The 25,588-nt window shown below is 38.5% G+C and overlaps 2 non-coding genes across 2 annotated transcripts; one reads left to right on the forward strand and one right to left on the reverse strand.

The window, feature by feature from the left end:
• Positions 1-18,773: 18,773 nt before the first annotated feature.
• Positions 18,774-18,845, reverse strand: trnat-cgu (transfer RNA threonine (anticodon CGU)). Its single transcript has one exon. It is a non-coding gene; the product is annotated as a tRNA-Thr (tRNA).
• Positions 18,846-21,922: 3,077 nt separating this feature from the next.
• Positions 21,923-22,010, forward strand: trnay-gua (transfer RNA tyrosine (anticodon GUA)). The gene is given in 2 exon segments: positions 21,923-21,959; positions 21,975-22,010. It is a non-coding gene; the product is annotated as a tRNA-Tyr (tRNA).
• The last annotated feature ends 3,578 nt before the right edge of the window (positions 22,011-25,588 follow it).

A 25,588-nucleotide genomic window follows, 5' to 3' on the forward strand; every position in this document is an offset into this window, starting at 1 on the left:
AATCTGTGCCCTCCACTTTCTAATGAATCAGGTTCAGATCATTTGTGTGTTTGGATCTTTGCTTTTTTGGGGGGTCTCGAATTTGTATTGTCATGCCTGGACTGGGTCCGACCCATGTCCTACGGTTGCCAGGGGCAACATGAGAGCTCTCACATTCTTACCCTGCCATCCAAACAGATTGGGACACCTTTCACTCAGACTGCCCGTTTTTCAATGAGAATCTCAATCTAGATCTCAATCAGTTTAATCAAACTCCTTATTGCCCCTTTCAAACCCTCACTGTACCTGTTTAATTCTGCTGCCTCCTCCCACTGTGTGGCTTTTTTCCTCTGTAAAGAGCTTTGAGAAGCCCCTTTTAAAGGTGTTATATAAAATAAAGTTTTCTATTTATTATTATGATTCAATCCGCTGTTGTTAATAAGTGTCACTCACTCGTGTTAGCGTTATCTTCAGTAAAGTATATTCAGAACAACCCTTTCCCCCCCTTATCATATCAAGTAATGATAAGTAATGATAACCCAGTGGAAAATCATCTCCGGTCTCATTTTCTCCCACTGGTTATCTCTGTGCCTTTTTGCCTTTTTTCCCCTCTTTGGTTTATTTTCTGGATCACCAGCTTGCCTCTTTCTGTTTCAGCTGGGAGCCTCTCTGTAATTAAACAGTTCTGTATCAGACTGTCTCCCTTCCTGCCTGGTTCATCTCTCTCCCTCTCCGAATTCACTGTCTAAGCCATTCGTGGCTTCTAGAGTTCAACCTTAAACAGCACACTGAGGACTGTGCTTGGGCTTTGACCAGTCACTACACTGTTTTCACATTTAATCCTTGACATGGTTATTAAAAGACTTTGCTGGTCAGTGTTGATTGTTGCTGTAACTAGGGGTATATGATACCAACAAATGTAATGTGTGTTTAGATAAGTTGTTTGCAGTGTTAATTTAGTCATCCATTTTTAATTTAGTCCAGTCAACTCAATTTTCACCATATGTATTCTTAATTAACTTAATTAAACTGATTAAAACAAAATTAGTTTTAGTCACAGTTAAAGTATTTAATTTATTTGTATAATAAAATGTATCATAAATACTAAAAAAATATGATAAAAAGTATCATAAATACTAAATATTGTAATAAATAATAAAATGTATGTCTTAGAAAATATTTACAACATTTTATAAGATATTGTCAAAAAGTACATTTTTTCTTGCACAGTTTAAAGAGTTTTGATCCCCCGAAATGTCAAATATCAATACAATAAATAATTTATTTTTGATTAATAATAAATAATCTTATAGAGGGACATTGTATGAATTTTTCCTAATAAGAACATCTGTTTTGGCACTGTTAATAATTCTGTACTTTTCTATATGTTTTGTTTTGAAATTATGTTTTCAAAGGAAGTGTTTTCAAAGTTTGAAAACAACATTATTTTCAGTTTATTTAGTAGAGGCTTCCACCAATACTGAATTTGTAATAACTATAGAGTAATTACTGCATGAATTACTTAAACTATTACCACAGAACAGAAAAAGTAACATAAATGTTCTTTATTTCACTGATATTATTAATAAATAGGTCTTTTGATGCCATAATAATTCATCTGAAAAACTGCTGAGTGATAGTGTTAATCATGTTTTGCTAGTATTATATTAAGTATAAGTATTATAACAGGCCTGTGTTTCAGTCTATCACAGTGCTTTTTAAAAAGCTGTACAAATGATTTTTTAAATATAAATAAGATACAATGATGTGTTCCAGCCTAACTTAAACATTGCATGACTTTAAAAGCTATAAAAAATGGGTTTAGTTAAAGAACACTTTGTAAGCGCAAAAAGTGGGCGATTTTTCTTAGGAACAGCTTAGAAAATTTGTGTTTGCTGTAGGTTTTTTACTTTTTAAGTAAATCTTTTAAATAGTTGAATTTCATAAATGCAACACACATTTCTTACAGGAAAAATCACATTCTCCTTTCTTCCTCTGGTGTGAAGCAGATCAGGTTTTTGTTTCCCAATTGGAGGCTGGAAAAATAGCACACTGCCCTCTGCGCTCTCTCAGAGAGAGGAGGTGCGGAGCTCAGCAATACAGAATGAGTGTTCTATAGCGCAAGATGTGAATGGCACCCATTGGTTCTGCATTTATAACTTAGTATTTAAAATTAAACAGTGTAAATTTTCTTTGTCTTCTAAGTCCCTAATTTCTCACCATTTAGATTTATTTTTGCAGAAGCTTATTGTTCTTCCTTATGAGTGAATGAATAATCAATGTTAACTGTTTATAAAAATCAAATGTATTAACTAAGGAATAGGAAGACAGGTGTTAGCATGCTTTTTGTATGTTTTTTCAGTAGCTGTGTAAGTATTCAGTCCATTAATTTGATCATCTTCTTCTGCAGTCTGTAACATCCATCTATCCATTCTCCTAACCACATTATTCCATTCAGGGTTGTGGGAAGAGCTGGAGCCTAGCAACAGCAAGCAACAAGGGCAAGGCAGGGTACACCCTAGATGGAGCGCTAGTCCACTGCGGGGCAAGAGCAAGCCAATTATACAGTGTCCCTGCCATTACAGTGGGACTTAGGACCCATACAGACTGCAGGGTGGGGCACCCCCTGCTGGTCCCATTAACACCACTTCCAGAGGCAACCTTAGCTTCCCAGTTAGTCGCTCATCCAGGTACTGTCCAGGCTCAATCCTGCTTAGCTTCAGTGAATAACTAGTTGAGAGCTGCAGGGTGATATGGCCACTGGTGCAGTCTACAACATCTCCTGTCAATTTGTCAAATGTATGTCTAGCCCTTTTAGGAAGTGTTCTTGTTACCAGTGCATTCTTCAGCTTTCCCAAAATTATCTTTTTCATACCTACGTCTCTAGTTTTGCATCCTGCAATGACTCAGCCTATACTTAAATCCTCAAAAACTGCTTGTATTAATTTGTTTAACAAATATCATATGTAAATACTGGCCATGTAGCACTCTGCATTGTGGAATATCACACTGATTCCCTTGCCTTTAAAGGGCACTAGAGAAACTGAGAGTTTTTTTTTCTCCTAGAATTAGTGAGTGCACATCCTGTTCACTGGGGTAATTAAATCCACACTGAGCTATCTCCAAATCTGTTCAGCATTTTACACCCAGAATCCTGACCGGGTCGCTAGCAAGCAATCACCTTACACCTGTCTTCAAGTCCTTGCACTGTCTTCCTACGAGGTTCTGAGTCAACTTCAACACTCTCATCCTCATTCAGTACCTATCTGGCTTATTATCCATCTACTCCCCACCTTGCAACCTGTTCAACTGACTCTGGTCTTCAAGATTATCTACATTCTGTGGTTAACGGGGCCTTCTCTAGCTACACCTCAGAGCTCTGAATTTATATCCCTAGTGATATCAGAATCACCTACCCTGAGTGCATTTAAATTTAAACTCAAAACCTTTGTTTTCAGTGTATGTACTTTGTAATTTGTGATCCTTATAACTGTTTTTACACCTATTGTATTGCTTTGAGATGCTAATTTTAAAGGTGCTATATAAAATAATAAAAAACTTTATTATTATAGAGAAACATGATCAGGTTTTCCATGGTTCAGAAATAAAGATCTAATCTATGCTGGTTTTTCTCTCTTTGCTAAATGGCTTTGCATACTAATCTGATACTAATCTAACTGCCTTTATCCTGTGCTTTCTCTATCCTGCTAGATTTGTAATTATTATGAAAATCTCCTTCCTGAAATGAGACACTTCTAAGTACCTGATTTCACTGTTAACATCTTGCACTATCTCAGCGATAAAATATACACTGACCTCAACCTGACAGCTGTTGAGTCCAAGTTTATCTTGCTACCAGCATTGAATTAAAAATCTTTAGTTTTCTATATTTATGTCTTTATCTAGTGGTTCCATTAGTGACAAAAGCTAAATTACTTTCTTGGAAAAATGTCTTTGTGTTGCTTGGAAAAATGTTTTATGTGTTGCAAAAAAAAACTGACTTGCTTTAACAAAATATATTTATAAATCCTTTACACTGGCAATCTACCTGAATGCCCAACCGATTGAGAAGCCTTTCATGAAACCATGTTTGCTATTAATTCATACAGGGCTCTCTGACGAAGTGCTCTGTTTGTCATGTGAGCTGATTTTCTGGCTCTCTAGCCTATCAAACCTTCATACTGCCAAACATGCACCCGAGTATTCAAGTCCTCGCTTTCTGCCAAATCTGCTTCAGGTTTACATGTTCTTTTCTAACACACAGCTTTCTATTATTTTTATTTGTATGCCTGAGCTTTTGCAAGTGTTCCTGCATCCCTCTTCTTATTATATCTAATTATTTCTGATTGCTTATTTCAAGGTAACACCTGTTCCATTTATAAGCCTTTTGCTCATTTACATTTTTATATTTTTTCATTTATTTACATCTCTAACACCAACATTCTAAATTTTTATTTGCCTTAATTTTTTAGACTGAAATATAGTTTCAGCCTTAAAAAGTTCAAGTTTTATCCTCCTTTTGTTTCTTGTACTACTGAGCTTCTTAATTGTGAAGTTCCCAGCATTTTTACATTACTCTATGCACATTTTAAACTATGATTACTGCACTGAATTATTGCACTTGACATGGCTTATTCCTTTGCTGAACGTCTATGACAAGCAGAGCTACTGCTGTCTCTGGTGTGATCTTAATTTTAGATTAGATTGCTCCAATTTCTATGTAAATGTAAACACAAAGTAATTGCTCTCTGAAAATACTATTTTTCTTGTTCGTTTTGATCAAACCGATTTGAGATGTCAAAAAGCATTTATTTTCTATTTGTATTTCTTCTCCAGAAAAATTGTGGATTTCCTACATTGCTTTGTTTGTCGAGATTTTAACTTTATATTTAGGCTCAGATGTGAACTATATATTTTGTACTAAATACTGATGTTTTGCTCCCCCTTACCATAAAAATATATTTGTATTGTAGTTGTGATTCCCTTTTTTCTGTCTGTCTATCCCTACTCTCTCTCACCCTCTGCGATTCAGACACGGAACAGTTAAGGGGGTGGGGGGAGTCATCATCCTGACTCCATTACTAAAAAGCCAAATAGGAGTGGCTTATGCGACATACAGAGTTGTGTAACTGACAATTTAAGGTAGCCTATCGTGTAAATTATGCTTTGTTGCTGATAAGTTAAGTTTTCAAAACTCAGCCCCAACATCATGTACTGATTTTTTGCCCTGTTTCATTGGCTAAAAGCAAGGATCACATGCACTGCCACGTTAACAGGAATGTGTAGTTTTTAATTCAGTTTGAATTTTAACGGTATGTACTGTCTTCATATTTGGCCAGGGCTTTATAGAAGAATTCTGACCTTGAATGTTGGCAAGCACAATTATACTCCACACACACTCTTCTTAAGAAATTAGTAGAAAATGCGTGCACATGCTATAATATGTTGTTACAAAATATTGTCTCGTTAGCTAAATACCCAGCCACATACACAAACTACATGTGATTAAATAACATTCTTTTCTACTTTTTATTACATGCTGTGAAATGTACAGTACACAAAAAACATTTTACTGTCACTGTAAACTTATGAAAATAAAATATGACCAAAAATCACATTTCTGACAGAGCACCATTATGAAGCTGAAATGCAGCACATATAGCGCATTCGACATACATTTTAAAAGCGTAACTTATCTCTTGCACAATAATCTCGATCCAAGACAGGAAGATTGTAATTTCCTAATATACAAGCTTTAAAACTGTTTATTCCTGCTTAGCTTTCTAGTTAATGTGTTGACTAGCGGCAATGTAAATGTATCTTAATGCAGTGTCTGGGTGCTGCAGCTCAGATGGCGCTTCAGATTTATTGTAGATTTCAACTCATAATGTGGCTGAGTTCAGTAATGTTGTACAAGAATTCTTTGATTATTAATGAAATACTGTCCGACTCCAGATCTTTTTCTTCCAGCTGAAAGCATGGAGAACCACAAGCATGTCTTTTTTCTCTGCAGCTTTTTTTTCTTTAATCTGGTTAGCTGAGTGTATACATCTCATTGTACCAGTCAATTAACACATAATAAGAATTCATGACATGAGGTGTTGAAAAGACCATCCAAAAATGGGAGACGGCTAGAACACAGAAGAAGATGGAAAATGGCACATCCTGATAACTGCGATTCTTACACATTCGTAGCCATTAGGCACCGCACAGTCCACATACAGCCTCAGATTAAGGATTGTACCCGTTACAGCCAGCCTGCTATTTGCCAGACACAAAGTTAATACACAAATGGTGAATCTCATGTTGCAAAATTAATTTCAATATGAGTTTTACTCCAGTTTGTCTCATCTTAGTGCACTGAAATAGAAATACAAAGCAATCAAGTCTTTGTCATTATCATTGTGGATTATATTTGTGTTTAATTTTCTTTCACTAAAATGAAAAACGGGTTGCTGACAAAACCTTTCATACTATTTTTTGTCAACTAAATTAACACTTTCGACTAAATGTGTACTATAAAAGGATAAAGTGAACATTGGGATATTTTAGTATTCTGTGGTGGTCTGTGTAGATGCTAAAAATCCTTATATCTTAAAGTTTGTTTTCTTGTATCTCCATGGTGTTATTTGCATTTTAAATTCTACTGTCAGCCCATATTAAAGGTCTTGTCCTTTTGTCCTGTATTTGCAGGCTCAGAGGCCAGTGCTCTCCCTGATGCTGGGGAAAGGGCTCGTCTTGAACAGCAGCACAGTGAGGAGGAGTTGGGCTCCAGTCTGAGGCAGGAGACAGAGCTCACTGCTGCAGAAGGGAGAGAGAAACTCAGTGAGCAGCACACAGAGAGTAGACAGAGTGTGGAGGATCTGGACTCTGCTGTGCCCATGATGAAGACAGAGCCTGAGAGTGAGACACCTGGATTCCTACTATCTGATGATTTTATAGAGAAGCTTACCAATCCGGACACAAACAATATTACGCAAGGTTGTAATGAACTGGGCTGTGTCTCTGTACAAGAGTACAGTGAAGAACTGGATGTTGTTAATATTAAAGAGCAGGACATGGAGCCGCAGTTGATTGACCTTGCAGAGCAGACGACTGATGTACCTGGTGAAGAGATCAGTACTGAGTTACAGCACCGAGAGGAGAGTCAGGACAGGGAGGAACAACAACCGCTCCAACAGGGCTTGATAATAATTAGGCCTTGTTCTGTTAAAGTGGAGAGACTGTCATTGCAGAGGTATTTTAAACAGTCATATGATCCCTTTGTATCTGATGACTTTACACACAGGTTTAATAATCTGGTTTCTAAGAAAATTATTGAATTTAATGAACTGCAGTCTGTGTCTGTTCTTGGGCACAGAGACGAACAACTGAATGAACTGGCTGTTTTTAGTCTTAGGGAGCTGGAGAAGGAGCCCCAGGTGATTCACACTCCTGAGCAGCACACTGAGGGACACGATGGAGAAAACAAATCTCAGTTTCAGCACACAGAGCAAGACCATTCCATGGAGCATTTGCAGAATAAGAGAACACAACACAATCAGAGGATGAGGAAGAATCATTCAAGGCCTTGCTCAGAAGGAGTGGACAAACTGCCATTACGGCAAAGACAGCATTTCTGTCAGTCTAGCATTTCAAAACCCTATCAGCACCTTCACACAGGAGAGAGACCTTTCAGCTGCAGTCAGTGTGGGAAGAGTTTTAGTCAGTCAAGTCTCTTAAAAAGACACCAGCACATTCACACAGAAAAGAGACCGTTTAGTTGCAGTCAGTGTGGGAAGAGATTTAGAGCCTTATCTAATGTCAGAACCCACCAGCGTATTCACACAGGAGAGAGACCATTCAGCTGCATTCAGTGTGGGAAGAGTTTTAGTGACTCAAGTGCCTTAAGAGCCCACCAGCGCATTCACACAGGAGAGAGACCCTTCAGCTGCAGTCAGTGTGGGAAAAGTTTTAGTCAGTTAAGCAACTTAAAAAGACACCAGCACATTCACACAGGAGAGAAACCATTTAGCTGCAGTCAGTGTGGAAAGAGTTTTAGTCGGTCAAATACCTTAAGAACCCACCAGCGCATTCACACAGGAGAGAGACCATTCAGCTGCAGTCAGTGTGAGAAGAGTTTTAAAGATTCAAGTTCCTTAAGAGCCCACCAGCGCACTCACACTGGAGAGAGACCCTTCAGCTGCAGTCAGTGTGGGAAAAGTTTTAGTCAGTTAACCAACTTAAAATGCCACCAGCACATTCACACAGGAGAGAGACCATTCAGATGCAGTCAGTGTGGAAAGAGTTTTAGTCAGTCAAATACTTTAAGAGCACACCAGCACATACACACAGGAGAGAGACCATTCAGCTGCATTCAATGTGGGAAGAGATTTAGTGATTCAAGGACCTTAAGAGCTCACCAGCGCATTCACACAGGAGAGAGACCATTCAGCTGCAATCAGTGTGGGAAGAGTTTTAGTTACTTAAGGACCTTAAGAGACCACCAGCGCATTCACACAGGAGAGCGACCAGTCAGCCCGCCATTTAGTTGCAGTCAGTGTGGGAAGAGTTTTAATGATTCAGGTAACTTAAGAGCCCACCAGCACAGTCACACAAGAGACCTTCAGAGTCCACCAGTGCAGTCATTCAGAAGAGAGATCATTTAGCTACAGTCACTTTGGGAGGAATTTTATTCAGTCAGTTGACTTAAAAACACACCAAATTAGTCACCAGTTTTTGATTTAATCATGTCTTATGTCTAAAATGTCTTATTAGTTCAAGTAGGTAGATGAGTCAGCATGTAACACCCTCAGAAGGCTTCACATTCGAAACATTATGTTTCCTCTCTTCTCTTTTCAGCATGGAATAAACCTTTACTTGTTCCTAAAATGTCTATTAGTCATAGTCACTTTGTAGTCATCCACTTTTGATTTTGTACCCTTACTTATGGCTAACTAAAACATAATATATGTATAATAGAACAAGTTCTAGTCATGCAGTACAATTTATGTGTATAATAAAATAAGTTTTCGTTTTATTCGATTTTAAATTGAATCAAGTCTAAATTGAATTAATTCTTTATTTCTTTGTCTTGGGATGTTAAGTTTAATCCTGTTTAATTTACAGTTAAGACTGTTCTCTTTGGATAGGCTCGTAATTGTGTAACAACTTTTAAGCATGAAACGTATAGAACAGAATAGGATCCTAAAGTATCACACTTAAGAGAAAAAAAAAACAAATCTCATTAAATTCTACCAAAAACCTCAAAGTCTTTGTTGCACAATCTAAAATGTGTTTATACCCATAGAGGATAAAAATTAAATACAATAAATATATCTGAACTGAAGGGGAAATAATAAAGAATCAAGAGATATTGTATGAATCTGTCCTAATATGAAAATCTATTTTGTCAGCATTAACATAAAAATATGGAATTATAAGTAAGTTTTGTTTTTTTCAATGCAACTATTTTTTTTTTGTTTAATCTGGACAGGACAAGCAATATATATATATACACTTTACCAACCACATAAACAAAATGCAATTAAATATTATTTCCTGATAATCTCGTAGCAATATGATTTGCAGTTCCCGCAGAACCTGTCATCCCCACCTTAGTGAGCATCTTTGCTTTACTCTTAGATACACATCCACTCCACAAATAAGATGGATTATAAAAGCTGACACATTTGTTCAAAGTTTTAAATACTGGTGTCACTCTAGAGGTACGGGTTTGAATCCCACTCTTGACAAAGCTTGCTCTGTGGTCCTTCTAGTATCGTTCAAATGAGAAAGGCACTATGATGTAGATAATACGTTGACATATGCACAAACACACAAAATGCCCCTTTCTTATCCTGTTTCAATTTATGCTTAATAGGAGTGGAGCAATTCCTCCTGTTTCTCGTACAAATATATCCTGACCACCACAGAACAGATACCCGTGTAGCCTGGCTCTGATTCAAGAATGACTCGCATGTTCGGCACTTTTTTTGTTTGCTGGAGATTATGATCAATAATGAACTTTTTTTGGGAAAAACAATTATCAAACACATAGGCATCATTTTAACCACTCTGCCACAACTACAGAGAGTGCCCCCACTCCCAACGCTGCATTCTTGCTACAATCCAACATGGAGTGCAAGGTGGCATCTGAAACCTTTTTCATATTTGATCTCTGTTTAAAAACAAAAAAAAAATACAAAATACATGCTAGCAGACAGATAGGCCTCAGAGGATTAAAGGGTGACTTAAAGTTAGAATTATAAAGTCTCCAAGTTCGGACATGAAAATGGAACTTTGTTAAAAAAACATCAATAACAGAGAAATGTGTACAAGGATTTTAGAAGCTGCACCACACTGCAGTTTGAATAGCTTTTTTATGCGTTTTAGATGAAGGAATTGTCTTTGATTTAAGCTCTTACAAATGAGATGAAAAAAACACCCCTGAAGTCCTGCAGTTGAATATAATGCCATTACATGTCAAAGCAGTATTTTACTTCATCCTACTATTCCAACACAAGGAGTGTGTGGAAATGATCATACGCTATGATACGTCTCTGATCAGTTGTAAGGCACCTTGAGGGTACACCCCCATGATTAATATTTGTGCATCAGTGAAAGGTACACTCTTGGACAACCTTGAAGGAAACTAATGCTATTAGACATTGGAAGATCCAAAGAGTCTCTTTACACCACTTCTAGCAGCAAACTTAGTTTTTCCCAGGAAGTCTCCCCCATCCAGGTACTGACCAGGTTCAAAGCTGCACAGTTTCAGTGCATTTTCAGTTGTGAGTTGCAAGGTAATGTAGCTGCAAAAAATGTTTAATTGGCTGAGAATCAAACCCAGGCCTCCCCCATGAAAGGCAAGAATTTTACCACTGAACCACCATGATGATCTGTAAAAGGTTGTACTGAGACATTTTTTACACTCAGACCTGGATTGTGGGGTCCAAAGGGAACTTTTGGACGAGTGAGAATATTCTCCTATCTGTAAATTTTATTTTGGATTATTTTTTTTCCTGCTAGTGTTGTATAGTGCAGCATTCGGGAATATTCCAAAACTGAGATCTAATGGTTTAAGAAAACCTGTTCAACTGGAACATGGAAGATGAAAAAAATGATAAAACAATTCCTATGTTAAAACTGAAACAAAACAACAACAACAGAACTGCAGTACATCACACTATAAGCAAAACAAAAACAATAACGTTATGACAGAAAAGAAAACATAGAAGCTTTTAAAACATAACAAAAGAACTGGTATGTAACATCTTTCCTATTGGAATCACATAAAACAGAACCTGAGATCAGTTCGGTTTCTTTCTTTCTGGGGTATCAAGCCAGTCACTGGTTGGTGCTTTTCAACAGGCCTCATGTGAAGTCAAATCACCACAGGTGACTGTGATCTGCCCAGCACAAGAGCAGGCCTGGTTTTCTGAAGCAGCACTGGGTTACAAGGAGCGATGCTGTTCTGGCCCAAATCGGTATCCACTTGCTCATGTCGGTACTGCAGTGTGAACTCCCAGATGAGTTGAAAATGGTGCTATTGTAACTTGTTGTTTGGATTGGGAGAAATGGCAGTGAGGCCGTTGCTTTCTGGAGAAAAGATGGATTCAGTGTTTAGTCTCTGCTCCTGCTGCAGTGAGGGGGATCGTTCAGGGATGAAGTCTAGTCCTGGCTTTCCCTTGCAGAGCTTCAGTGGAGAGGCTGTGCAACCCTGCATGTGTCTGCATCACTGATGCAGACCGGTGTATATGGTGAGACAGACAGGTTGTCAGTGCTGCAGACAGAAGTGTATTCTTGAAGAGGCATATATGCGGTGCTCTGATGCAAGGAAAACCTGTCCCTGCTGTAGCACACTCTAAAATGACAGAGCAGGCCTAAGAGCTGTTGCCCTGCTCTTGCAGTGTCTCACAGCTCACCCCATCGTCATCTGTAGCCAGGATGTTGAATGGGCTCTCGTTTGTTGAATACACAGGCCTCTCACAGTGCACCTCTGCATCTAAATTATTGGTCACTCCTGTCAGCATAGGGACCCAGGGGCTCAGGTTACTGACACTAGTACTGTCAGCACAGCTGGCTTAAGGCAGAATTCTTATGCTGCTGCTGTCCTCTGTCAGCTGGGGCTCTTCCTCCTCTGGCAGTCTGTGGAAGCCAGCTGGAGATGGAAGAAACTGAGATTGTCTCTGAGGTGGTGATGTCCCTTCAGTTGTAGAGGACACTGAGGTGGAGGTCCTCTTTAAGCTGTAGTTGTACGGTGATGTGCTACTGGAGCAGTTATTCATGAGAGCATGTGGGTCTTTCACAGAGGCTCAGAACAAGCCCCCTGCCTGAAAGTCTCCTGTGTGCATTCACAGGTCAAGAGCCAGGGGACAATGGACACAACAAAATAAAAATAAAATAACTACAGTGGTACTAGAAGGTTTGTGAAACCTTTAAAATGTCTGAATTTCTGCATACATTTGACCTAAAATGTGATCAGATCTTCATCTAAGTCATTAAAATAGATAAAGACAACCTTTTCATTTATTTATTTATCAAAAAGTATTTTAGATTAAGCGGCGTGGGACCCTATGTAAAATATTTCCACTGGCCCTGATCATGGTACAAAATTTAAATGAGCACCTTTAAATGCATTTCAAAAGCTGCAACATCTGACAAGCTAATTTTCTGATTCTCTGAAAAACCCAAATTGCAGTGTAATTGCTCAGCCCCTTGTAACTTTTCCTTATTGCTACTACCAGTATTCACCAAGCCGTACGCACAACCTGCAAAACAGATTCCTGTCCAGATGACGTAAGGCGATAAGATGTGCTTGTTTCCATTCAATTACCCTACTGTACAAAACGGATTTAAACCTTCTGCGGTCACCGCCCTCCATATTCCATACCACTGTGACCACTGTGTCATCTGTAAGAACTTCTGTGTGGCTCTGTAAAAGGCCTGAGATGTAATTAAAAAAAATCAGCAGCATTTATTCTCCGGGCTGCCTTCTGAGCGAGAAAAGCAGGTTATTATAGCTGCCGGAAGACAAATGCATACAAAGTCATAAGGACCTACACTTGGCAAACATTCATCCAATATTCTTTGGACTGTTCCATGCACAGCATTTATAGCCTGTACATGAGTCTATTCTGTCAAGATTAACAAAACAAAATTCTTCATAGTGCCCTGTTGCTTTAAAATGATTAATTACTAATTATTATTAAATTATACGTCCTATCATAATGTCGCACAAGTTCCAGGAAAAGTGAGGGGTGTCTATTCACATTGCCACCACCACTATCCTGATTCTCATTGTTAATCATAACCAGCTCTCGGTTTTCAAAGTTATCGTTATCAGGTTCTACTACAGTACACCTGACCATTAAATTATTTTCTGCCCCAGCATTCTCATTGTGTGGATCGGGTTGGTCATGTGGAATGTTGTGTCTTTGAATCCTTTGTGTCTCAACAAAAATGCTTTTGCAAGCTAAATTCTTTTATTAACATACTGACGCTTGATGTTGGTAAGGGGTCGGTCTTTAAACCACTTTTAAAACCGCATGTTTAGTCATTTACATCCATCAGCATTCAGTGCATTTGTACCATAAAACACCATTGCCAGGTCGTGAAATGCTGCCTATAGAGCTGCATTCTCTGTAGAAGTTATGTCAAAAAGGAAAGTGGGAAACGACTGGACTTTTTTTGGTAGATCGGTTGTACATCTGCATAAACAGATTTTAGGTGCTCAGATTCTCTCTTTTTACCCATTTCATTAGTGCTCACCATAGCTAGTAACTGAGCTATGCAGCTCATACACTTTAAAAAATTACCATTTGGCAACTCTCTAAACGCACTACTAGTTCTATCCAAAGGTCTGGCACGTTTTTAATCCGGACAGTGTTTTGTTAACTACGGCCTTCCATGAAGAAATGCTCTCCACTGGGCCTAGCGTCTGCTCCCCCATTTCTCCCACATCTTTTTCCACTCTCAAAAATGCCACATCTGTGTGATTAAGAAATAGGTATTAAGGATTAGTCAGCAATGCTGAATATATTAAAAACAGAAAACTGAGTTAACTAGGAACTTTTAATTATGTTAACATTCCTCCAAAAGAAGTAACTGTTTAAGTGATATGGAACCAAGTTCATGTTTGTTTTGGGGTAACCTTTTAATTGTAACTGATGAAAGAGGTGTTTTAAAATACAACTTGCCACCGCCTAAATAATACTAACCTTTTTTCATGGTTGTGCTGTGCCTTATGTTTTGGGCTCCACTAGCATTATTTGAAGCCGGAGCAGTGTCTTTACGTAAGCAGGACATTTTTTAAATTAGTTAAATTCCCCTTTAAATGTGATTGATAAAAGTGTGTTTTATAATGCATCACAGACATCTCTTAAGTAATACACACCATTTGTCAAAGATTATTTAGAAATGCTCTGCTTCTCTTCCGCACGTTAATTCCCCGTCGAGCCTGCTGCCTGCAGCAGTTGTGTAACAGAAGCATCTAATGGAAATTAATAGGTACATGCTCTCTTGAGCAATGGTGTTAAGTTCTCTGTAGCTGACCCTTGTAACGCCATTTATGTTCGCTACAGCCATTGGCTTATACCCAGACTCTGACACTGTCCACAATACAGATGTACACGGTTGTAATTCTTACCCACTGATGCCGGAGAGTTCTGACGACTCAACACCACAGATTTATTCCCTGTTAAGCCTGTCGCCTGCGTCAGGTGTATATCTGCTGCATGTAATGGAAACGATATGGATGCATGAGACACGCTCTCGCTAGCAACGCTGTAATTTCACTTTCAATAAGACGAATGTACATACCCAAGAAAAATTCATCGTCATCCATCAAATGCTTCAAAAAAGGGAGTCTTCCACTGTCTATACAGTGGTATGAAAAAGTGTTTGCCCCCTTCCTGATTTCTTATTTTTTTGCATGTTTGTCACACTGAAATGTTTCAGATCAAACAAATTGAAATATTAGACAAAGATAACACAAGAAAACACAAAATGCAGTTATTAAATGAAGGTTTTTATTATTAAGGGAAAAAAAAATCCAAACCTACATGGCCCTGTGTGAAAAAGTGATTGCCCCCGCCCCCTGTTAAAACATAAATCAACTGTGGTTTATCACATCTTTGGAAAGCTGAGTTCAATTTCTCTAGCCAGACCCAGGCATGATTACTGCCACACCTGTTCTCAATCAAGAAATCACTTAAATAGGACCTGCCTGACAAAGTGAAGTAGACCAAAAGATCCTCAAAAGCTAGACATCATGCTGCGATCCAAAGAAATTCAGGAACAAATGAGCAACAGAGTAATTGAGATTTATCAGTCTGGAAAAGGTTATAAAGCCATTTCTAAAGCTTTGGGACTCCAGCGAACCACAGTGAGAGCCATTATCCACAAGAAGGTCTTCCGATTTGTCTTGGCTGTTAAAGAAGCACCTGTTTAATCTCAGCCGGGATTTCTTGAGAGCTCGTTCAGCAAGCGAGTCCTCCCTCTGAACTCCGCACTGAGCTGAAAACTGCGTGAGCTCCTCACTGCGTGTCCTGTACTGTTACATGTGCTCTTGTGTAGATTATCTACATGCAGCACAGCGACAAGAACACCTTGAACGTGTTCCATATGGGAAGAAAAATGATAAAGAGAACGTGTAAAATATCCATGGTACAATTCAAAAACATGAAGGACAAAACAATGACTTTTGAAGATCACAAGAGATTCAAGAAACACAACCATCCACTTGAATGCTGAACACTTAAGTTAAAAGACTGATTGTTTACCTACAAAGCGAAGGACATGACCTGTAAATCTCTTCATGGTTTATAGTTTACGAAATAAAACAATTTCTTTATTTCTTGATAGATGATTTATTGAATTTAAACAAAATCACAATTAAAAACCTTTTGTGTTAAACTGTTATACACACACTCTGACGAAGATAAACGTTATTGTCTTCCGATGTGTGCACGCCCATTTCTCAAAAACAAAATGTAACGAACAGTTCTTTCCGGACCCTATGCGGACGACACAATCCGAAGAAGTGGGAAACACTAGGAAAAGGTCATGCAGGAATACGTGGCTGAAAACAGGGGGGCGTGTCCAAAGTGCGCTGGTGCACGGGGAAGGTGTGGCCGAGGCAAACAATCCAAAAGTAATCCATACAGGGAATCCAAAACACAAGAATAAGTCCATAGCCAGGTGATCCATCCAAACAGGAATTAAAAACACGAACCGGGTCGGAACCGGCGGACAAGGAACGGGAACAGAGATTAAAACCTTAACGGGACCAGGCGCTTCCAGGTCCCGGACTCGCACGGTGCGGAAACCAGATGCAGAGCCAGGATGAGCGTCGGCGCCTGGCTTTTAAGGTGGGCTGGGAAAAGGGATCAGGTGCACAGAATTAAGTCTAAAGTGAAAGGGCTGGAGCACCCTTAAGGAGGGGGGACTATAATCGTGACACAAAAAAAAAAACTGAATTGATTTTAATTTATCTACTTTTTATGCTTGCATCGTTTTTTAATATTTCTGTAAAATCTTGTCTTCTTACTAGTCTTGATATACATTTTTCGAACATGGTGCAATAATTTTGTTATTAGTATATTAACAATCAAATATACAGCTTTTCTTCCTGGGGAACAAAGGTTGTTTTCAATATTTCTAATTTTGGTTTCAAGATTGCAATTTAGTGTAATTTTAAGAAATTATTTAACATCATACGTGATCTAATTTTCCGGAACAAATGCGTTTTTCTATTGTAATCTCTTGTGAATGTGTGCATAGGTTTCATGGTTTCAATATAAGACTATAAAATGTCTTCTTTGTATTATTCTGTAGTAATTTGTGAAAAGACAATAAAGTTCTTAACAAATCCCATATATTTGGTTTCTGCATTCTGTTAAGGCTATAACAGATAACTTTTCTCTACAATTTTGAGACAGAGTAACAAGTAGAGACGTTTTGCAAGTTACTTGACAATCTAGATAAAATAACATGGCGGTGAATAAGGAAGGCACAGTAAGTTTAGAAGACCGACAACTTAGCTCTTGGCCACCATCCCATTGCATTCAAAGTCTCAGCCTACTATACTATGTTGAATCAACGCTAGTTATATTACTGTTGTAATAGAGCAGCAAAAGAGGCGCAGCCAGTAGAGCTGGCGACCCTTAAGTTCAAGATTGTGGATTCAAGGGTTGTTTGTGTCCTTTCTGATCCCTCTAAGCTTTTAGTAGGACAGTGCAAGCAGGACGTTATAGGGTACAGTGACCCCGAGTGCCTTATGACCATTGCCTGATTCAGCTTTCTTTCCATTTTGAGCCTCGATTCAGATATTGCTCTGAAAGCATCGGGCGAGCAAGAGTGTGTCTGACTCGAGGAAGATCTGCTCACAAGTATTAAATACTTCAGCATTTACTGTTCGAATACCACACTTTGTTAAAACACGGCTGCTTCTTAAGCTAATGGGTAGCGGTTTTTGAGCGGGCATTGTATAGTTAATGCTGTTATTAATAAAACCTTAAATTCACATAATGGAATTTTGATGGCGCAAAATAGTCTACCTCCTGTACAACTGTACATGCCCGCTGATTAGAGCTTAAAACTACAGTAGCAAGAGTAGCAATAATGGCAACAATGAGTTCGGCATTTCTCATGTCTTCTGCAGAGCCATCTTATTGGAATGCACTGCCCGAGATAAAAGAGGACTTATGGCTTCGTTTTTACAGACTGCTGCGTTGCTCTGTTCATGCAGACTACACGCTTTAAATTTATGACATTTACTGCAAGAGTTGATTTTCCAGGTTTTTTTTTAATTCTTCGCATTTGAGCACGCACTAAAATATTTCATTCAGGTTCACCGAATACATCATGAAACCAATCCAACGTTCTTACATGAAACCTTTTTGTTATTCGGTTCTGAAGTTTGAAAATGAAAATGAAAAGGGGGTCACCTTCATAGGCTTGAAAGAAGTCCAAGCCACATAAAAACCCATGAATTCTCACAAATTGCCTTGTGCTGCACCTTTCTTCTGCTGCTTTTATAAATCTGCCTTAAACATTTGAATGCATACCTTACTGCTGCTAATCACATTCACGTGTTTACGAAGCTTTTTTCTGTCCGTTATGTTCTTGCGAAGCAGTTTCTCCATTTTCCTCCTATTGTGATTGTCAGCGAGCACAACAAGACTGGAACAGTGTAAGACGGGGTAAAACGGCTTACTGTCAGGAGTGGGATTTGAACCCGCGCCTCTATTTGGAGAGCTGAACACAAAGCTTAAAAGACACAAATCTATGAAATCGTTATTTTAAACCAATCGACTATCCTGAAGAAATGTATGCTGAATGCACCGGTTGCATCCGATTTTCCGTAACTTTAGGACAATTGACACAACTGGAAGAAGACAATTTGTGGCGTTTAGCATGACATAGTCTTGCAGACAGACAATGTTTTGTCCCACTACTTATATAATTTTATCGTTTACTCGTTTAAAAAAAAAACACGGTCTTCTCGTTCCTAAGTCAGATTTTAAGTGCTTTCGAACCTTACTTCCAACCTAGACTGACAGCTCACTCGATCTGTTTGTGATCAGACTGTGGAGTGGGGGCTGTACCAAATGCACGTTCCTTCCCAATGCTGAGGCGATCATTCGGAAGATGAGTGTGAAGAGAGACAGGCTTTGTCGACTAAAAAACAGGGCAGGATATGCAAGAGCAATAATCACTGGCGACAGTTATGTTCTTCTTACTATAGAAACTCCTACATTGCAAATTTTTTAAAGACTTTGAAACTAAAGGAAAGTGGTAACAAATGAAACAGGCACAGGTGGGGCTTGAACCCACAATCTTTGGTTTACGAGACCAACGCCTTACCACTTGGCCACCACACCTTCAAGGGTGGTTAAATTATTTTTTTCTGAATCTTGTTTACATCGCCTGGAGGCAGCAACAACAAAAAATAGGGATTTTTAACAAGGAGATACGCAGCAGTGGTGTAATCCCAAAAGATGCCCCCGAAGAGACTGGAGCTTTAATCCAGCTCCTTAGAGCGCTCGGCCGCGTTACTCTCGACAGCGGCTCTTCAGCTCTTGTTGTCTGATCTAGTGGTGTTATGACGCATGGAAGCGACTGCAACTTCGTTTTCTGAGATGCTTTCTCTCACGAGGTGAAACCTCGACTTCTTTGGCACCTCTGGATATACAGTGCCTTGCGAAAGTATTCGGCCCCCTTGAACTTTTCAACCTTTTGCCACATTTCAGGCTTCAAACATAAAGATATACATTTTTTATTTTATGTGAAGAATCACCAACAAGTGGGACACAATTGTGAAGTGGAACGAAATCTATTGGATTTTTGAAACTTTTTTAACTAATAAAAAAATGAAAAGTGGGGCGTGCAAAATTATTCGGCCCCTTTACTTTCAGTGCAGCAAACTCACTCCAGAAGTTCAGCGAGGATCTCTGAATGATCCAATGTTGTCCTAAATGACTGATGGTGATAAATAGAATCCACCTGTGTGTAATCAAGTCTCTGTATAAATGCACCTGCTCTGTGATAGTCTCAAGGTTCTGTTGAAAGCGCAGAGAGCATCATGAAGACCAAGGAACACACCAGGCAGGTCCGTAATACTGTTGTGGAGAAGTTTAAAGCCGGATTTGGATACAAAAAGATTTCCCAAGCTTCAAACATCCCAAGGAGCACTGTGCAAGCGATCATCTTGAAATGGAAGGAGTATCAGACCACTGCAAATCTACCAAGACCTGGCCGTCCCTCTAAACTTTCAGCTCAGACAAGGAGAAGACTGATCAGAGATGCAGCCAAGAGGCCCATGATCACTCTGGATGAACTGCAGAGAACTACAGCTGAGGTGGGAGAGTCTGTCCATAGGACAACAATCAGTCTTACACTGCACAAATCTGGCCTTTATGGAAGAGTAGCAAGAAGAAAGCCATTTCTCAAAGATATCCATAAAAAGTCTCGTCTAAAGTTTGCCACAAGCCACCTGGGAGACACCCCAAACATGTGGAAGAAGGTGCTCTGGTCAGATGAAACCAAAATCGAACTTTTTGCCCACAATGCAAAACGATATGTTTGGCGTAAAAGCAACACAGCTCATCACCCTCAACACACCATCCCCACTGTCAAACATGGTGGTGGCAGCATCATGGTTTGGGCCTGCTTTTCTTCAGCAGGGACAGGGAAGATGGTTAAAATTGAGGGGAAGATGGATGCAGCCAAATACAGGACCATTCTGGATGAAAACCTGTTGGAGTCTGCAAAAGACCTGAAACTGGGACGGAGATTTATCTTCCAACAAGACAATGATCCCAAACATACAGCAAAATCTACAAAGGAATGGTTCACAAATAAACGTATCCAGGTGTTTGAATGGCCAAGTCAAAGTCCAGACCTGAATCCAATCGAGAATCTGTGGAAAGAGCTGAAAACTGCTGTTCACAAACGCTCTCCATCCAACCTCACTGAGCTCGAGCTGTTTTGCAAGGAAGAATGGGCAAGAATTTCAGTCTCTCGATGTGCAAAACTGATAGAGACATACCCCAAGCGACTTGCAGCTGTAATCGCAGCAAAAGGTGGCTCTACAAAGTATTAACGCAAGGGGGCCGAATAATTTTGCACGCCCCACTTTTCATTTTTTTATTAGTTAAAAAAGTTTCAAAAATCCAATAGATTTCGTTCCACTTCACAATTGTGTCCCACTTGTTGGTGATTCTTCACATAAAATAAAAAATGTATATCTTTATGTTTGAAGCCTGAAATGTGGCAAAAGGTTGAAAAGTTCAAGGGGGCCGAATACTTTCGCAAGGCACTGTACTTCTTCTGTAGAGCAGGCTTTCACACCTTAGCTTATAGCACCCTTCAAGTCATTTTATTTTTATAGAAAGATGCATTCCTGTTTTAAAAATGCTTTATGAGGCGTGTTTGATTAAACGGACAGTTTTCTTATTGTAGAATGCAGATCTGTGCAGCAATTGTACTGGATTTGACTGGGATTCTGAAATACTTCTTGCAAAGGTATTTAGACTTTCATGAACCTATACTAAAAAACAGACCTGAAACTCCCTAGCTTCCAATCTCTGATGTTACTGTCCTGAAACTCGGACGTGATGTTCTGCAGACATGCAGTGTCCCTTTACTCTCGTTGTTTTCAAAACGACCTCCGTTGTTGGGCGCAGTTGAAGTGGAACTGGCCTGACTGCACTGGCTCAAAATGTCCCTTAATGGGACTAGAATTAAATTCTAATATACGTATATCGTTATAAGTCATAAATACATAAATGGTTGAAGTTCTATTATACGGATACATTTAGAGGACTATTATACCTATATAGTTAAAGGTCTATTATACATCAAAGATAGGTCTTATAGGTGTAGAAACAAGTAAATCAAGCCAATGATTTGGTTTAGAAATTTATTCTGAAAATATACAATTATTCACACCTGAAAAATATGTAGTTCAAATTATGCATTTTATACAATATTGTAATAAACATGATAATGTTTATTACAATATTGTTTATTACAATATATCATAAAAAACGCAACTAGTAAACTTCAGCTACAAATTATAGTAACATGGGAATATATATATATAGTAATGACAAACACAAACTAATTACATTAACACGCTAATATTTAACTCAAAACCACATTTCGATTCAAATATAAGTTTTAAAAATCACAACTTCTATATTTCCACGAAAATATTTTTAATGTTGCACAAACACTACTTTCTAATAAAGACAGAATTAAACTGTTCTGTGTCTCATGGTGATCCTCCTCTCGATACTGATGAAATGTTTAATATGATCCCTCGAGAAAAAAAAAGTGTCGATATCCACCTTGAACGATTGATGCCCCATCAAACATTTTGAAATTTCCCCGGAAGTTCATACTGTAGAAACCTGCTTCGTGGCTTAAATTCAAGGGAAACAATGCTCCCTACACCCCTTTGATAGCTCAGTTGGTATAGCGGAGGACTGTAGGGGAAATAGTAAGGCATCCTTAGGTTGCTGGTTCGATTCCGGCTCGAAGGAATGTGCTTTTTGTGAACTTTAATCAAAGAGATAAAATAGCAAATCTTTTTCACTCAGACGTTGATCAAAAGCTTAATAAACCACGAAGCAGACCCAGTGGGCAAAAGACGTATAATATACGTCTGTTAAATGCATACCTTAGACGTCTAAATGTGGTCTGCAATTCGTCTAGAATGAAATTCTAATATACGTCTAAAGTTATACGTCAATTATACGTCTATGTTTAGACGTTCATTATACATAAATGGTTGGAGTTCTATTATACGGATAAATTTAGAGGACTATTATACATATATGGTTGGAGTTCCGGATAACTTTAGAGGTCTATTATACGGATAACTTTAGAGGACTATTATACGTATATGGTTAGAGGTCTATTATACGTATATGGTTAGAGGTCTATTATACGGATAACATTAGAGGTCTATTATACATCAAAGATAGGTTTTATAGGTGTAGAAACAAGTAAACCAAGCCAATGAGTAGGTTTAGAAATGTATTCTGAAAATACACATTCACACCTGAAACATATGTATTTCAAATTATACATTGTATACAATCAATCAACAATCCACATATGGGCAATAATCATAAAAAACACAACTAGTCTTAAACTTCAGCTACAAATTCTGGTAACATGGCAATATACAGTAAAGTAATGACAAACAAACTAATTACATTAACACACTAACTCAAAACCACATTTTGATTCAAATATACATTTTAAAATGTACAACTTCTATATTTCCAAGAAAAAAAAAATATTACAATGGAAGTTAAGACGATTTTTGTCCACTATTTGCAAACCCTGTCTAATTGTCCTAACAGTTAGAACCAAAAACCTATCATTTTCAGTGTCCAGATCTCCTGGCCCCGTGCCTTGCATATGCATTCTTCAAGTAACGCATTGCGTGCTCCTTTATTTCTTTTTCTGTTGATGTAGGGTGGGACTTCAGCACCGCAGCTAGGAGAAAATGATATAATATTACTTCCCAAATAAATGATGATTAATATCTTCTTTAGTATTGTTGTAACAGAAGAAATAAGGTTCTTGATCCCGAGATGAAGTAAAACAGATGAGTTTATTGCATGCAAGGAACAATAAAGCCGAAGTCTTGTTTCCCGCAAGAAACAACAAAACCGAAGTATTGTTCCCCGTACTGTTACAAACTTTTGGGTTATATAGTGTTTTCTTCTCCGTTTCTGACGTCACTCGGTCTGATGGTAAAGAGGGGGGTTCATGGTATTTGGCCAGTTTACGATGTTCTGGGCAAATGGTCAGTTTAACATTACACCCAGGGGGGTTCCTAGCTTGCATCTGCAATCCTTATCAGTTAACCCCCTTTCCTGCCATAAACCCCAGCTTGTGACTTAGAAGTCTAAGTCTACAGAAAAGATTAAATTCAAACCCCCGTCTTCACATCTTTCTTCAGTATAATCTAAAAAATGAACGGTTTACTAAGCTCAAAGCTGAAATAAATGTATAAAATTTGGCTTGCATCATAGCAGTTGAGCAATAAAGTCTGTCCTAATTAAAGAGTACCCAAAGTTTGAAAGTACAACATAGAATAAGAATAGAGAAATGGCAAAACGATTTTGTGTCATCTTCCCCATTCACACTATTTTTATGTGCCATTTTTTGCTTATTCACGTACTATTTTAATCAAAATAATATTAAGAAAGATCTGTATGTATTCAGATAGTATTATTATTGTTCATACTTACTCGTCAAAAGAGGATTGCTGAGATATTTGCGGATATACTTCTACGTTTGAAAAACGTGTCCAAAATGGTGACCAACGAATACTAGCAATGCATTGTGGTATATAACCGGAAAATATGCTGGGTTCGATATTTTCTCAACGTATGCGTTTATTAATGTTGTTGATATTATGGTTGAAATTTAACATTGATAATACATCGCGGCTATGTGCCCCCTGCTATGAGCTGATGTGTAATTTTAATGCATGCAGTTAGTAAGGATCGTACTGTTGTATGGTATTATATATAATGACATTATGGAAAAGGATGGGGACAGGCCTGGCATCACGGGGGGAGGGAGGAATGTCGCCCCTTCAGTTTTGGGCAAAAAGATTTACCTAACTTAATTTGCGCCCTAAAAAAATAGTTGTACTTTGTCAATGGTCAGACAACACTAAATGACACGAACAGTCACTCAGTCTGTTTGATGGGCAGGAGGGCTATCCATCCAGGAACTGCACATATCAGTGTCGTTATTGAGTGTCAACATTACGATCCTGTTTGCTCAGGTGGACCGATTCCTTGCAGTAGTTTATCATTATACTTAAAATCGTTATATAATTAGGACTAGTTATAGCAGTCTGTGCTTTCTGTTGGTTTTACAACATTTTTTTTCTTAACGATTCAGAACATCTATGTAGCTGCAAAAATGAACGCTTATGGTACTTTTTCACTCCAGGCAATACAAACCGTGAGATTTGTATTTTGCTGCGAGATTTCATTTGGGTAGCTGCACCATACAGCTCCGTTTCAACTGAAATATCACCCCCACCCTCAGAATTTCAGACGCCCCCCTACAGCTTTTTCCCCGGGCACCGCGCACTGATGGGGGACGGGGTGTCCAGGAAATGGTATCAACTTTTGTCAAGAAAATAAAAATAGAAACTCTATAGGCACTCAAACGTTTTACTGTTTTTTTTCAGGCAGGTGGCAAAACCCCCTCAGCAAAACCCTTGTATGCCAAGCTGTGGGCATTGATTCGTCGAATATACGTATATTTACGGCGAAAATACGGCTATACGTATATATACGTCGCCTCGACGTATAATCAACATCGAATTGCAACCGTAAAATCGACGACATGAATAAACGCATATATAACGTCGAAAACACATCTAACACAGTGCCTGAGGCTTTTTACTGTATGTATCGTGTGTGCCGCAACGAGGAGTATACGGCACTCTGCACAGTGTACGGAGTAAATTATTTTCGCAGTAATTAATTTACACGTGTATAATAAATATAGTAATAAATATAATACATTAATTACTGCGAAAAAGTAATTAATTTACACGTGTATAATAAATATAGTAAAAAATATAATAAATTAACTTCGTACACTGTGCTTTGATATGGATGTTCATTTGAAGGATTTGAGGAAACTATCAAGGATCTCAGAACAACCAAAGATACATTTGGGCATCTGCTATTGGTAAAGATTAACGAATACAGTAAGTGTGAAGTTTGCACACACACGAGAGAAAAAAATCAGTTTTAATTCACTTCATTAAACTGACGGTGTGCATAGCAGAGGATGGTTTCGATCCATCGACCTCTGGGTTATGAGCCCAGCACGCTTCCGCTGCACCACTCTGCTGACAGCTGTCATAGCGTGATTCAACACAACTGCTCTATCTTTGCTTTCTAAAAGTGCGCCCGAGATGAAAAGTCTAAACGGTAAACGCAGACGTCACTTTGAGCACTTGGTCTTTTATAGTACAAATATCACACGCTGCACTACATGGGCGTGTCTTCAAGATCGTTGTGAACCAAAGCTTCTGCTTTCCAAGGCAACTGATTCTTTCGTCGTTAATTCC

The sequence above is a fragment of the Lepisosteus oculatus genome, chromosome 14 (assembly GCF_040954835.1).
Source record: "Lepisosteus oculatus isolate fLepOcu1 chromosome 14, fLepOcu1.hap2, whole genome shotgun sequence".
In the NCBI taxonomy this organism is placed as follows: Eukaryota; Metazoa; Chordata; class Actinopteri; order Semionotiformes; family Lepisosteidae; genus Lepisosteus; species Lepisosteus oculatus.